The 16415-nt window shown below is 41.3% G+C and overlaps 1 protein-coding gene across 2 annotated transcripts in view; it reads right to left on the minus strand.

Moving 5' to 3' along the window:
• Nucleotides 1-16415, minus strand: part of Bcl2l11 (BCL2 like 11) — a 190787-nt gene that overhangs the window by 76490 nt on the left and 97882 nt on the right. The window lies entirely within an intron of this gene.

Consider the following 16415-nt stretch of genomic DNA (forward strand, 5'->3'; position numbering starts at 1 on the left):
CAGATTTCAGAAGAAGGCCTGGGAGGTCAGGCAGTGTGCCCCTGATAGGGCAGTGTGTGGAGCTGTGAGCGTGAAGCCAGGTGCAGAGGACACCCTAGAAGTTTGGAGAAGCCAGGAATGTGGATCTTCAGAGGAAAACTGCAAGAGGGAGCAGAGCCAGCCCCAGAGAGAAGCAGTGGAAGCTACCACCAACCAAAGTGCCGTAGGGATGGAGCCACCCAAGACCTTTGGAGTTCACATCTTGTCACAGATTGCCTTGGATGCTGGACTTGGAAGTATAGGACTTAGTATTTGCCCTGTTGGATTTTGGTCTTGCTTTGGTCTCATTCCTTTGTATCCTCTTGTTTGTAACTTTTGGAATGGAAATGTCTATCTTGTGCCATTGAATGTTGGAAGTATTTAATTTTCTTTTCATTTGTACAGGAGCTGGTACCTAAGAGCTTGCCTTAAATCCCAGAGGAGTCTTTGGACTTGGACTTTTCAGCAATGCTGAAACTGTTAGGACTTTGGCAACTCTTGGAGATGGACTAAATGCCTTTTGCATAAGGGGATGTGCATGACTCTTGGTGGGGCCAGGGGCAGAATGTTATGGCTTGTGTTTAGATGTCCGCTCAAAGCCTCATGCAGTCATTGGTGGGCTTTTTTCAGAGGTGGCTGAATCTACAGTGTGTGATGCTGGGATTCAGGGTGTGTGATTACTAAATCAGTCCACTGATTGGTTTGGTACTGCTCTAATCCCAGTAGCTTGGATATAAGGGACAGAAAGAGGCCTGTCTTCTCCCTTGCTTGCTTTGCTACCTTCTGCCCTGCCATGACGGTTTCTCCTGTGTGATGCCCCTCTGCCATGCTACCCTGCCTGGAGCCAGCTGATTATGGACTGAAAACTCTGCAAACTGTCAGCTAAATAAACCTTTACTCCATTAACTTGTGTGTGTAGGGTATTTTGTCTCAGCAACAAGAGAAAAGTAACTAAGACAATGACCCTTGTTTTTGTCCATCATTTTTTTTGTCTATCATTTTTTATCATAGCCATCCCACTGTATATGAAGTGGTATCTCATTGTGGCTTTGATTTACATTTCCCTAATAACAAATGATGTTGAACATCTTTTCATGGACTTGAGAGCCTGTAATATGCTTATTATTTTGTGGATATTGGAGAGGAGACACAGAGGTTAACAAGGCCTGAGGGGATTGGACCACAGAGTCATCATTGCAGAGGGAAGCCGGTGGACACAAGCCCCTGGCCCAAAGCTGTAAGCACTAGGTGAAGTCAGTCTGTGCCTCCCACTGCAAGGCTGGTGAACCCCTTAGGTCATGACTTCTGCAAGTTTTACTCAAAGGAAAGAAATCCTAATTCTCTACTATATTACATGGTCCTTTACCATGAGTGATTTTGGCTAAAACAGAGAAAAAGAACCTCCTTGAAAAATTGTGAAAATTCTGTGGTTTGATGAAGAGTGGAGGAAGTAGGACCAGTGTGGTCCTTCTTATGGTAAGCAGTGGTCAAGTGCTACAAGATTGCTCTGCTGCCTTCTGTCTCTGAAATGGTTCAGTCATAGTGAGACCTGGTGCTGGGCTCTTGGTTAGTTGAGCTGTCTCAGCCTGAGGGGAGCTCCAGGTTCATTGAGGTGGCTGCACCAGAGACTGAGGCTATCCATTCCCAGAGCTGTTCTAACACATGTAGTAATGTGGTCCTTGCTGACTTGGGCTCTATAAACCAAACAGACCATGTTAGAATCTCCAAGGTGCTGGCTCAACAGTACCCGTGTGTCAGACCAGTCATTGCCCTACTATCTTTTCCTGAGTATCTGCCTCTGTAACATTTGCCTACTGGAGATTGGACCTGGCCTTCACCATGCTGACCATGACCTGACTCAGGTCCTTGGACAGTATTCCATTCTCTGATCTCTTAAGGTTTTTCTGCTTGCCCTGTGACTCTGTATTCCTGGTCTCTCTGGAGCCCTTGCCGAAGCTCATCATTACACCTTTAGGTTCATTGCCCCTTCTTGTCCTACTGGTTACCAGCCCCAAGCCAATCATGGCTTCTTATCTGAGCCCTGTGAGAAGTCTTCAGAGCTTTACTCTCAGTTGAATTCTAATATGTCCCTTTCTCTAATACCCAAAACCATGATAAATTATTATTTTCTCAATTGCAGACAGGGATAATTTCTCATTTGGGTCCTCTACACCTACCTCCTTGGTGCTTGTCTTCTGTTACTTTTCAACACATCTGTGCAGGCCTCTGTCTGAATAATTACCACAGTGGTGCTGCTGGTGACCCAGGCCACCCTCTCTGACTCCTCTTCGGTCAGACTCCCCTGCTAGCTCCTCATCCCTGTCAAGGTAGGAGACCTCAAAAGGGCCCCTTGCACCCCAGCCTCACTTTGAAACAGTCCAGGAACATCTCAAGCCTTGCATTCTTATTCTCAAGCTAGTAATAAAGCTTTTTAATTTACTTTATAAAGTACGACTGATGTCAAGATAGATATACAGATCAATGGAACTGAACTGCGAATCGAGAAATAATTCCACTCTTACATGGTCAATTTTTTTTGACAAGGACATGAAGGAAATTCATTATAGAAAGTATAATCTTCAACAAATGGTGCTGGGGAAATTGGGCAGCCATACATAAAAGACAGAACAATCCTCAGTTCTTACTTCATAGCTTGTAAAAATGAATATAAAATAGTTCATAGATAAATGAAAGCTGAAACTGTAAAACTCCTAGAAGAAATCACAGGAAAAAAATCTTGACCTTGATTTTATCACTGAAAAAATAATCCATTACTTAGACCTCATCAAAATAAATAAATTTTTACTCTTCAAAAGACACTTAGGAAAATTCAAAGGAAAATCACATATTGAGAGAAAATATCTGCAAAGTAGATACATGACAAAAGACTTATATCCAGAATTTATAAAGATTTTACAGAAGATAAACAACATGTTGTTTTTAACTGGCAAAACATCTGAACAGACATGTCACCAAAGAATATGGGGGTGGCAAATAACCATATGAAAAGAGGCTCTATATAAGTAGTTATTAGAGAAAAGCAAATTATGATCACAATAAGATACTACTAAATACCCACCAGATTGGATAAAATTTAAAAGACTGACTATTTCAAGTGTTTGCAAGGATGTAGCAATAACAGGGCCTTTCATTCATAGCTAGTGGAAATGGAAAATGGTCTGATCACTCTGAAGAGCATTTTGTCAGTCTTTTTAAAACTTAAAAGTATATCTACCATAGCCATTCTACTCTTAGTAATTTGTACCCCACTAGAAAAAGTAAGCATGTATTCACACAAACACTTGCATCCAAATATTCATAATACCTTTATTTATAATTGCCAAAAACTAAAAACAAGCCAAATGTACCCCAGCAGGTGAATGGATTAGCACATTGCTATGTAGCCATACAATGGAATGCTACTTAGCAATAAAAAGCAAGGAATTATTGATATACATAACAAGCAGCATGACTGAACATCAAGATAATTATGCTGAACTTAAAAACAAAAAGTACATTTTATATGTACTATAGTTACATAAAATTTTATATGTACTCTAGTTACATAAAATTCTAGAAAATGTACCTAGACCATAGCAATAGGGAATTGATGAGCAGTTACCTGAGGGGAAAGGGGGTTAAAGAATGGGTGAAGGGTTACAAAAGGGGTACAATGGAAACTCTTGGGGATGAAGGATATGTTCATATTCTTAGATATGATGATAGTTTCAGAGGTGTCAAAACTTCTCAAATACAGACTTCAATTATGTGCAGCTTATTTTATTACAATTATTCATCAATAAAGCTGCCAAACAAAAGGGACCTTTGTCTTCAGAGGATAGTCACTGAGTGTTTTGCAAATGTAATTATCTAAGAACTGAAATTGGATTCAGATAGCAGTAGTGGAGTGGGGTTATTGGTGTGACACTGATTGGTTGTCAGGTGAGAAAAGTTGAGGCCAGGTTCATTTTTGGGTATGTTTGCAATACTATGCTAAAAATGCCAATGGAAAATATGACTTTAACCCTAAGAATGTGGTACAGCTTACTGCCACTTTCTTTTTTTGGAGCTGATGAGAGACCTGGCTACCTTTTTATTTTATTAGGTTTTATTTAGTTCAATAATAATACGTATCAGTAATGTAGTCTGCATACATTGATTAAAGTTGTTGTGAAGCAGGACTAAATTAATAAATAATTGATGTAAATCCTTTGGCAGGCTGGATTTTCTCAAAGAAGGGACACTCAGAAGAGGCTGAATAGGGGAGTCTTAATAGGATAGCATGTCATTGGCCACAGGGTGGCCACTGAGGAATGCTTTGTAGGTCAGCACAGTTGCCATGTACATCGAAGTAGTTAAATAATTGTGAAATGCGAACAAGGAGTTAAAGGTGGACCCTGAAGTCCTCAGTATTCAAATCCTCAAGCATGAAAGAGTCATTATGGCTCATTTTCCATGCCCCTGCAGGCCCATCCCTGGAGCCACACTGGATGGAAAATTCTAAGCCTGCTAACAATGAGGAGCTGGTCCCTCTAATGAAAAAGCCCATCCAGATAATGTCTTGAATGTCCGGGAACTCCCCCATGTTGAATCTACAGAGAATTTTATTACCTGTGAGGGTTTGATAACAGCTGCAGGGCTTGATGCCACTTAGTGGGCATGGGGAGGGGGACAGAGATACACAAACAGAAATGTGTGAAAGTCCATTGAAGTAGCCAAAGAATGCTGGTCAGAAAAGACAAAAGGGTCACTTGATTGACTACTTAAGGCCAGAAAAGGTTGTTTATATGGAACATGTTGGTGAGGTTTTTTGGTATGTGCCTTTAGAATTTAAATCTTAAATTTTATTTATACAGTGTTGAAGAAGATAATGCATCTGGTGAGATCAGCAAAAACATGGAACAAAGACTTGAAACTCTCTCCTCCATAAAAGTAATGAGAAAACTGACAAAAATCATCAGATTCAACTTTTTCAGAACTTGAGAAATTAACAAAATGCTTGCAGCCATCCAGGGATTATCTACTTGAGCAAAATGATTGAATTTTCCTAAGAGTAGCGAGCTTTGCAGCATTTAACTTGCCCCATTCCCATCACCCTCTCTCCAGATCTAAGTAGTCCTGAAAACCAAGAGTCTTTAATTATGGAGAAAGTCGGTCTGGGGGTTCTCTGAAAAACCTCATCTGCAAGGCTGTCTTTATATTTCATCGAACTTGGAGTTCACCCAGTGTGAAAAGTCATTTCCTATCGGGCATTTGTTAAAAAATATTTTCAGGAAATTTTTTTAACTTCACAGACGGTTGAGACAGTGGGTGATAGTTGCAGCAAAAAATAAGCTAACCAAAAAGCTTAGTCTGGAGAACGCGATGTCCATAGGGCCTTAGAAAAACTCAGACATGCTCTGGGAAACCTTAAAGGCCATGAGCATAAGGAAGGAAGGATTTGCACTTGTCCAGAGCTGTGTGTATCCTCAGAAAGACCTGAGGAGTTCCTGGTTCCCACCTTGATTCCTCTGAGGTTCTGCACAGGGATTTTCAATGTCTAAGGTTAGGGTAGAGTTGTCAACTACCTAAATGAGTGTAGAAGGCAGACTTATTGGTTCTAGAGCCTCAAGAAAATCTCTGTCTAGTCTTTGGATGATCATTTAGTTGAGGAAGGTGAAACAGTAGGGATTTAGTGAAGGACCTGACCCAAGTGACTGCAGAGACCGAGATGTCCCACAACAGGCCATCTACAAACTGGAGAACCGGGAAAGACAATAGTGTGGCTCAGCTCAAGTCCACAGTTTCAGAACCACGGAAGCTGGTGGTATAACTCCCAGGCCCAGGCTGAAAGCTTGAGAGAAAGAGTCTACTAGTGCAAGACCCAGAGTCCAGAAAATCTGAAGTTCTTATGGATAGTGGAATGAGAAGAGCAGTGTCCCAGCTTCAGGAGAGAGAATTTACCTTTCCCTGTCTTCTGAGGCAGGCAGTAGAACCACTGAGCTAAATCCCTGGCCCTTTCCCTGTCTTCTGATTCTGTCTGGCCCCTCAGCACACCCACACTGGATGAGGATGAACTTAGTTCTCCAGAAAAACCCTCCCAGATGCACTCAGAAAGAATGCTTGGCCAGATATCCAGGGATCCCTTAATCCACTCAGTGAACACTTAAAATCACATCACAGGTATTCACTGCAATCCTCAAGGGAATGGCTAAAATAAGAACTCAAAAAATAAAATCATGAAATAAGTGATAAGCAATCAAAATAGAAAAAATATCTATTTAATACAAATGAATCCAGTAATGGAGAAATAGAGAAACAAAAAAAAAAAAAAAAAGGAGACATTAAGATAAAAAGCAAAAGAAGATAAGCAAAATCCTACCCTATCTATAATTATATTAAATTTAAATGGATTAAAATTTTCAATTAAAAGATGGAGAAGGGCAGAATGTGCAAAACAAATAAAAACTATGATCCAACTATATGTTGTCTGTAGAAGATGCACTTAAATTCAAACAATTAGTTTGAAAGTAGAAGAATAGAGAACCATAAAATAGTAATAAAAATAGTAACAAAAAGAGAGCTAAGCAGCTATATTAAGACAAAAAGGCTTTAAGACAAAAGTGTTACTAAAGAGAAAAGGAAATTTATAATGAAAAAAGGGTAATTCATCAAAAAGATATAATAATTATTAAAAATATTCAGCTCACAACCGAGGCCCCAAAATACTGAGGCAAAACCTGACAAAAACAGAGAAATAGATAATTCAAAAGTAATAATTGGAGACTTAAATATCCTGACTTTCAATACTAGTAGAACAAGTAGGCAGAATATCAACAATGAAATAGAAGACTTGGACAACTCTGTAAATCAACACGACTTCACCACGCAGCTAACACTCCACCCAACAACAGCTGGATACATATTCTTCTCAAGTGTACAGGAAATATTCTCTTGGATGGGTCATGTGTGAGGCCATTAAACTTGTCTCCATACATTCAAAAGGATGGATGTCATACCAATGATCTTCACCAACCACAATGGAATGAAGGAGGAATCAGACAAAGGAAAACTGAAAAAATTCACTAACGTGCTGAAATTGAGCAACACACTGAATGATAATACATCAAAGAAGTCTAACCATAGGGGATATTGGAGAATGTTTTATATATAAGTGAAAATAAAAACACAGCACACCAAGATATATGATATGAAACAAAAACAGTGCTTAGAGAAATTTTAATGGCTGTGACTATCTGTATTAAAAAAAAAAAATCTCAAATCACTAATTTAGTTTTCCACCTTAAAGAAAAAAACTACCAAAAGAAAACTTAACCCAAACAGGCAGAAATGATAAAATGATAAGGATCAGAGCAGAAATAAACAAAATGGAGAAGAGAAAAACAATACAGAAAATTAACAAAACCAAAAGTTAGTACTTTAAACAAGATCAAGAAAACCAAGGTTCATTTGGCTGGACTTGCTAGGAAAAAAAGAGAGAGTAAAATTACTAATGTCAGTAGTGAAGGAGGGAACAGTAATACCAAGCTTTCAGAAATAAAAACAGGAACAGTAATTCCAACTTTTCAGAAATAAAAACAATCACAAGAGAATACTACCAGCAATTCTATGCCAACACATCAGATGAAATGGAATAATTTCTAGAAAGACATAAACTACCAAAACTAACTCTAGAAAATAGTCCTTAAGGAAATAGAGATTGAATTAGAAATTAAAAAAAAAACCTTCCTAACAAGGAAAATCTCATACCAGATAGTTTCAATGGTGAATTCCATCAAATGTTTAAAGAAAAATGAACACAAATTCTTGAGAAACTTCCAAAAAGTAGAAGAGGGAACTCATTTTTAATAATCCTATAAGGACAACATTTCTTTGGTACCAAAACCAGACAAAGATATTACAAGAAAAGAAATCCACAGGCTAATATCCCATGAATACAGATACAAAAATACTCAACATAACACTAACAAACCAAATCCAGCAATAAATAAAAAAGATTATACATTACAACCACGTAATTTGTGAATAGAAAAATATTTGCAAATCATATAGCCAGAATATGTAAAAATAATTACAACTCAACAATAAAAGACAAATATCCCAATTTAAAAATGTTTGAGTGGTGTGGGTAGATATTTCTGCTCAGAAGATATACAAATTGCCAATAGCACATTGTCAGTCATTAAATAAATGCTAATCCAAACTATAGTAAAATGTCACTTCACATCCACAAAGATAATTAAAATAAAAAAGACAGACCATAGCAAGTGTTGGTGTGGACGTTAGGAATTTGATCCTTTAGTATATTGTTAACAAGAATGTATAATTAGCTCAGCTACTTTGGATAAATGTTTGGTGGTTCCTCTATATTATACATAGTGTTGCTATATGACTTGTTGTTCCATTCCTATGCATATATCTGAGAGAATTCAAGGCATGTCCACACAAAAACTTGCACACAGATGTTCATAGCAGCACTGTTTAACTAATTAGATAGCTACAGAGGTCTTCTAAATAGCCTTGGTCTACAGTAAACAAAGACCAAAGACAATGTTCAGCAAGATCCTCCAGGGGCTCTGCAGAGCTGGGTTGTGTGTTGCTGTCCACAGTCCAGCACAGAGATACCTACAGATCTCACTGTTTATGCGAACTACAGTAGCAAGTACAGGACCAGAGTTCCCTACTGCTCTCACTGGAATCACATTACAGTGTGCCATTTGTTAATACTGCATTTGTCTCCGTAAAACCTTACAGAATTGAATTTTTGATGCCTTTTTTGTTTACATGGTAGAAATTTTCATATCGAAAAAAAAATACTCTTGGGCCAGGGATATAGTTCAGTGGTGCTGTGCAAGGTCCTGAGTTTGATCCTCAGTACTGGAAACAACAACAAAAAACCACTCTTCTCTACAGTCTTTTGCTTTTGCTCCTGTTGTTACTTCTGCATGAAGTGTCCCCACATGTCTCATTCTTTGGTTATAAAGTCAGTACCGTAGAACACATACCCTAGGAGTGGCTTTCTCAGTGTTTTACATCATTTCCAAGTGACAGTCCCTTTAAGCTCTGGCAGTATGAGTACCAGGAGTGTCCAAGCATGGTTGGTTACTCTTCCTTGGAGAAGAAATGCAGGAATTCCTCACACACCTAGATAGTAGTCACAGAAGAGGATGGAGTCAAAGATGCTGTGGAGTTTTAACACTACAGAGGCAGAAGCAAGAGCAGAAGCTGTGGCTGCCAAAAGGATGTCCTTCACAGCTTTGTGGAGAGGACTAAGTGAAATAATGCAGCCATGTTCCAAACATGCTCAGAACAGTTGCTGCTCAAGAAATGTTGGCATTAGAAGTGAAGGGTGGAGCAGAACAGCTGTTTGGGAAAGAGCAGGCCCATCGAGCAAACTATTTTGCAGCAACCAGAGACCATCTGGCCTGGGATTAAAGGCTTGATGGGGAATGCAACAAAGAGTTACTGGGAAGAAACCACCAGCTTGGTGGCTGTAACGAGGGCCAACTTGAAGTCAGAGAATTGCAGTGAGGGAACATTATTGAAAAGTGGTTTTCAGAACTCTGGTGTTCTCATCCACTAAATGGAAATAATTATACTACCTGTCTCTTAAGATCATTGTAATGATAATTGCTAAGTGCTTTGCCCGATATAGGATGAACACTCAATAAATGGTGGTGCTGGTGGTGATGGTGATGGTGATGGTGGTGAATGTGGTAATGATGATGTTAGAGGTGATAATTCAAGAAAGATTTCCTGAAACCCCCAGAGGCCAGACCATACTTTGTTGGGCCAACATTTTGAATGAAATAACTGAGTATAATCTAGGTAAAAGCAGAGCTAGGCACACAGGCTTTAGGACAGAGAAGCTACCTCTACATAAGAGAGGACAGAAAGCCAAGAGAAAGAAGAAAATTATCCAGTGCAAGTTTTCTTTTGGGTTTTGCTTTGGAGTATGTGACATTAACTCCTTCTTTGGTCTTCATGTATGATCTTCCCACTAATGGATTTGGAGAAGGGGCTTCTTTTTGGTTGTCTTGAAGAGTCTAAGTTCTGTGTTGAGTTGGGCATGAGATTGAGAACGGACTGATGTAGGACCCAGATGATAAGTGACCACAGACATCTGAGATGTATTGTTATTACCATGGAGTCAGCTAAGCTAGAAGGAGGTCAGTGGTTGAGGGCAGTGGAGGCTGCATGCATGATTAACAAGGTGAGCAAGTGAATGAGCTGAGTGTCAATGTGTTGAACCCCAAATGGAATGGACGAAGGAAAATGGCTTAAACTTCAGAGGAAGCAAGAGGATTATGGAGGTACAGACAAGTTAAACCAGTGCAGAGGGTCTTGAGGCAAACAGCAGCTGATAGCTCAGTCTTTCCCTGTGGAGACTGCTTGTGCTCCAGGACCATGCTCTTGAGTTAGGAATGGAAGATCTTGGACTTGGGTGAAGAGGCAGAGTATGTGCATGACTTTATTTCTTTTTCTTGTGGTAGCCCTGGAGAGGGGCCAAATTTCTTTTTTAGTATATGTGTTGCCAAAGCGAGCATGGACCAAATTTCTTACACTCCAGTGGAAGAAATATTCCTTTGAATCTAATGGCTTCCCACCTGAAATGTCAACTAGAGGAATATGCACAGGTTAGGACAGAGAGTTCAAGGGTGAGAGGAGCTGTCCAGGCCTGCCCACCCAGGCTTACACTTCAGAACAAGGGATTTACTGGGTGCTTACTATGTGCTGGGCATGGTACCTTTGTCTCCAAACTGGACATGCAGGGCACCTTTCATCCAATCAGCAAACTTGTTATAAGCAGCTACAGCGTATAGTCAAAGATTCAATTCATTGACAACTGTCCAAGGTGTCTAAAATGTGACTTCTCCCCCTTTTACTCTAATACCCTTGACATTGAAGCCAATCTATAACTCTCCTAACATTAATTTTATTGGAGAATCATTTGGTTGAGCCAAAGCCAACATCAAATTGCATATATCTTCATCAGTGGGGGAGCAAAAAAAAAAACCAAAACTGGTTTTTGTAATGAATGATGGTATCTCCCCATTAAGAAAAGAATCTGGTAACTTTTTTTTCCTAAGCAGAGCAATGACTTCATAATCTGAATAATTTTGCTAGGGTGGATTTATATTATATCATTTTTGACTTTGTTTTATCAAGGAAGTTATGAAACCCTTGTCAGTGTTTTCTGTCCACTCTGGGATGTGAAGCTTGTGCTCTCTGCATTCACCTTAGAGATGTGAATAGAGTTCTCACTTTTAAAGTTTGCTTGTTTATTTATTTTTCCCATGCTGGGGGTTGAACCCAGGGCCTTGCACATGCTCAGCACATGTTCTACCACTGAGCTGCACCCTGAGCCCTCCAGGATGGATAAATGCCAGCACTTTCCCATTTGCCTCTCACGGTACAGAGTTTTTCACACCTTTCAAGAGTTAAACTGAGGACTTAAACTGCAAATGCTTTTACCACAGTACAGCCCTTCTCTGAATGGGGCCTTGATTGTTATGTTCATATATTGCATTTAGTCAGACCAACCCACTTAAATCTTTTTGCCCTCTGGTTGGTGTTTCCTACTTGCAGGGGTACAAAATAGCTCCCTCAGGAAAGGGACACCCCCAAAGCTCAGTTTCTTACAGGCCCTCTTCATCTCTCAGGAGAGCTTTAGAGGGGGATACTGGCCCTCATGGGACAGAGTAGAAAAGGCATTTAGTTCTAAAATTACCCTCACACAACTCTGCAGGGAAGGGGTACTGTGCAACCTAACTCTCAGAGAGAATTTTCAAGACCCCTGGAATAGAAGTGCAGCTTCTAACTCTCTTCCAGCAGAGGCTCTAAATTCCTCTCTGTAAGATGGCCACACACCAGGGAAGAGGGGGGAGCACCGTGAGGGTCAGGATGCTGCATGCACTTGGGCACCCTAGCCACCCACCACAGGAGACCCATTCTGCGGCCTAATCATCCACACCGTTAAACCAGGAAGGACAGGCCCACGCCTGGGGCAGAACCCACAGGTCAGAAACAGGTTGGGGCCCAGGAGGTTCTTGTGTCCAGTGGCTGAAAGCAAGGCTGGTGATGCAGAGAAAGATTACAGCTTGGCTCACTATGTTCACAGATTGAAGTCAGCACAAGTCTCTTGATCATCATGGGTGTAGTGGGAGCTCAGTGGTTAAGCTGAGTCACCCGGTAGGGTGCCGACCATCCTAGTTCTCCTGGACAGAGAAGTCTTCCAGAATGCAGTACTGTGGGTTCTATAGCTAAGTAAGTTTCAGGCACACTGAGCAGAGTTGGTCACTCCAGCAGGATGGCAAGTGGTAAGTGTGAGCAGCGTAATTTGTTCATGGGCTCAAGCCACGCATGCTGAATCACATAATAAAATGCACATCCTTCCCAGGAACACCTCATTACATGAGAACTGGCTCGTTCTAATGTCTTCTGGGTTCTGGGTCCATAGGATCGCTATGCCTTTCCTGTGCCCCATGCTGGCTCTCAGCACCACGTTGCTCCTGCTCCTTCCTTCATAGGCAGGCCAGAAAGTAAGCCCAGGGGCATAGTCTGGGATCCTCTGCCACCTGGTGAGGGCACCAGCCCTGCCTGCCTTGTATGGTCATTTAACACATTGTACTGGCAAACAAATGAAGGCCCAGGAGGACAGGATCCCACCTGCCTCTCTAAGAAAATAAATCTCAAGTGCATTTTAAAAAGGCACACATCTCAAAGGATTTAAGATTAGCAAGCTGGGATCAAAGACTAATTAATGCTTTCCCCAGAAAGTGATACACATTATTCTCTTCCATTGTGTTTCTGTGTTAGCGAATCCCCTCTCCCAGTATACGACGCAGTGGCCTGGGCCATCTGGACGTGTGCTTGATGGATACTTTCCACACACTAGATATCACTGAGGAGAAACAGCAGCAGCAGCCAGCAAACCAAAGAAAACCCTGTGAAAGGCAATTTAATTTCAGACCCAAACTAGGCCTGGGCTGAGGTCTGAGAAAATCCATGGGGCTTGGGTGGAAGACTAACACACTCAGGCCTGACACTTAACCTTCAAAGCCTCAGTTTCCTTGTCTATAAAACAGCATTCCTGCTCATCCAGTAGCCCAAGGCCTGGCATACTGACAGTGCTCTGCTGTTGCTGCCATTCAACCTCCCTGTGAGGCATCATCTTTAACCCCTCAGACATGGCAGCTTTGTAAAGGGTGGCATCTCAAGGGAGCTGGGGGAATCCTGCAAAAGGTCATGCTCTGCTCAGGGCCCCGCAAGGCTCATTTTAGAATGACCTCTCTGGACTCCTTATCCAGTGTTCTTCCCACTACAATTGGCCCTCCATCTCTTTAGGTGTGGAAAGACAGTCAAAAAGAAAACCAGAGGGGATTTTCATTGTTATCTTTGTTCTTTTGTTGGTTTTGTTCTGTTCTGTTCTGGGTTTTGTTTTTATTTGTATATTTTTTTAAAAATGAAGTTTTCACCACTCAGGGTAGGGTGTAGAAACCTGAGTCTGCAGCTCCCTGGTGTGAGAAGTGTAAACTTCTGCATGTTGTGTAACAGAACATGTTTTCTGCTTTACATCACCTACCCTTTGAGTGAAAGCTTGGTCTTGGGGTATCAGAAACAGCCCCCTTTCTTCATCTAAGCTTGGATCTGCCAACATCAACAAGAAGGCAGGATGGGCAGATGATATCTCATGAAGGTCACCCACCAAGACCCCACATTCAAAAGGACCTGGCCCCTCACAGTCCTCACCTTCAGCCTCTTCCTCTACCCTCAACTACACAACCTTGGGAGGAGCCTTTCTTGTGGCTCCCAGGGCACTCCCAGGCCTTCTGGAGATGTTTGCCTCCTTTCACAAAGACCAGAGAGCCCTGCGACAAACACCCCAAGCCCATGTACCACATGACCCCTGCAGGACCCTGAGAGAGGCCAATGCAGTGCCTTTGAACCCGAGAGCCAGAAGAGAACAGCTGTGGGGAAAGGCATGTTCAAGACAAAGGAAAACATCTCTGCCAGGGGCAATTCCTGCACACCAGCTGCAGACAGGGTCAGCAGAGCCACCAGCTGTGCTGAGGTTTGTAACCTTGCACATAGGGACTGGGCTCAAAAGAGGCCTCAAAGATTCTAATGTATCCCCAGAGGCAATCCCAGGCCCACATCCACCGAGGACGCATCTCTCACTGGAGTCTCAAGGTGAAGGAGTCGGAGAGTTTGGCTAATGCTGGGTAGAGGGGTGAGCAGGGACTGGAAGGGAGAGGTGAGCACGAAGGAGAAGGCTGTCTAGGTTCTCTCTATACCCCATGCATATACATCACAAGCCCCATTATTTCAAAGTCCTCCTCTGGTTTGAGTCTCCTGTGATCTATTTTCAACTCCCAGGTAAGTTCCTGGAAGGTAAAGAGACTGTGTACCTCAGTCCTTCCATGCACCTTATCTATCATACAGCAAATATTAATAAATAAATCGTATAATGTCTGGTACTAAAATATCTATTTTTAGGCAGGTAATTTGGGCAATGTGCATGAGTTGTGTATATATCTGAGAACAACTGTTTTAATTTAAAATAAATTATTTCTAGAAACCAGCTAATGCTTTGTGAAAAAGGAACCAGGAGTAGAGAAGTGGAAAAATTAAAGCTCCCAGCTTCTCTGTACTCCCCGGGTACCACCAACAACCCTTCAGACTTTACTTAAATAACAAATGTTGAAGGGCCGGGGATTTAGCTCAGTGGCACTGAAACTGCCTTACAAGCACAAAGTCTTGAGTTTGATCCCTGGTACTGAGAAATAAATAAATGACAAATGTTGAATGAACTTGTAGAAATTGACATCTATTTATTTTTGAAGACTTTAACTTTTTTCTCTTCTGTTTTTGTATTCTTCTTATCATATTTTTGAGGTGCTGAAAGTATTTGTTGAGTTGACCTTATAGAGACTTTTTAATATAAAATTTACATCCCCTGAAACACATACATGTGTGTGCGTGTTGTGGTGTGTGTGAAAGGGGCTGTGGATTGAACTCAGGACCTTTACACAGTGCTACATCCCCAGCCCTTTATTTTTTTAAATTTTATTTCAAGATATGGTCTCCCTTAGTTGCTAAGTTGCCTGGGCTCGCTTCAAACTTGTGGTCCTCCTGCCTCAGCCTCCTGGAGTGTTGGGATTACCGGTGTGTGCCACCATGCCAAGATCACACATACTTCTTTTAAGTGTGCTTGAGATGACTTTTAACAAAAAGACACACCTATACACCACCCCAAACTCAGGATGAAGAACCTTGCCATCGCCTCTGTAAAGTGCCCCTCTGCCTCTTTCCAGCCTATCTTCAGTTTCCAAAGAGTAACCACTGTTCAGATTTTCCTCTATAGATCAGCTTTGCCTGTCCTGCCTCTCTATCTACATGGGGAATGTATGTGACTATGTAAGACTTCTTTTGCTCAGCATAAATTTTCTGAGGCTCACCTTTCTTATAGTTTAGACCTTCTTATAGTTTCCAAAGACCTACATGTTCAAAGCTTGGTCCTCAGCCTGGTTGCAGTTGGGGTGGGGGTGGCACAAATATTAAGAGGTGGCCCAGTGGCAGGTCTTTGTCACTGGGAGTGTGCCTCTCAAGGGGACAGTCAAGAAGGACCCAAGCCCATTTCTTTTTCTCTTTTGCTTCCTGACCATGAAGGGAACAAATTTGCTCTGCCATGTGCTCCTAGCCATTGCCATTTGGCACTCCTACTAGAGGATTCAAAGTATTGGGTCTCTGATCATGGGCTGGAACCACTAATATTGTGAACCTTTCTTCACAAGTTGATTATCTCAGGTATTTGCTATAGTAACAGAAAAATGACTGACAAAATTTGTATTGCTATGCATATCAATAGTCTTTCCTTTTTGTTTGTTTGATTTTCCTTTTGCAGTACTGGGGATTGAACCCAGGGCCTTCACACTGAACTGCATCCCTACCCCTCTCTGTTTTTAAATTTTGAAACAAGGTCTGCCCAGGCTGGGCTCAAACCGTCAATCCTCCTGCCTCAGTCTTCCAGATGTTCCTTTTTATTACCAAACATTATTTTGTTACAAGCTTGTTTATCCATTCTCCTATTGATGAACACCTAAAATGTTTTGATCTTTTCCATTCCTGTGAATAGAGCTGCTATGACCATTCCTGAATGAGCCTTTTGGAGGACATGTGTTTCCATTTCTCTTAGGAAAATCCCTAGGAGTACAACTGCTGGGTTCTAGAGCGGTGTTGATATAGTTTTCTAAGTTACCACATCCTCACTAATGGTGATTCATTGTAGGTAGAGGTGTCATGATATCTTATTGTAGCTTTAATCTTTATTTCCTTGATGACTAATGTTGGGTCCCTAATGGCTATTTATATTTTCTTTTTTGGGGGAAGTGTCC

Source organism: Heterocephalus glaber, unplaced genomic scaffold (assembly GCF_053883595.1).
Source record: "Heterocephalus glaber isolate CG9 unplaced genomic scaffold, H.glaber_assembly_v1.0 deba00000470, whole genome shotgun sequence".
Taxonomy (NCBI): Eukaryota; Metazoa; Chordata; class Mammalia; order Rodentia; family Bathyergidae; genus Heterocephalus; species Heterocephalus glaber.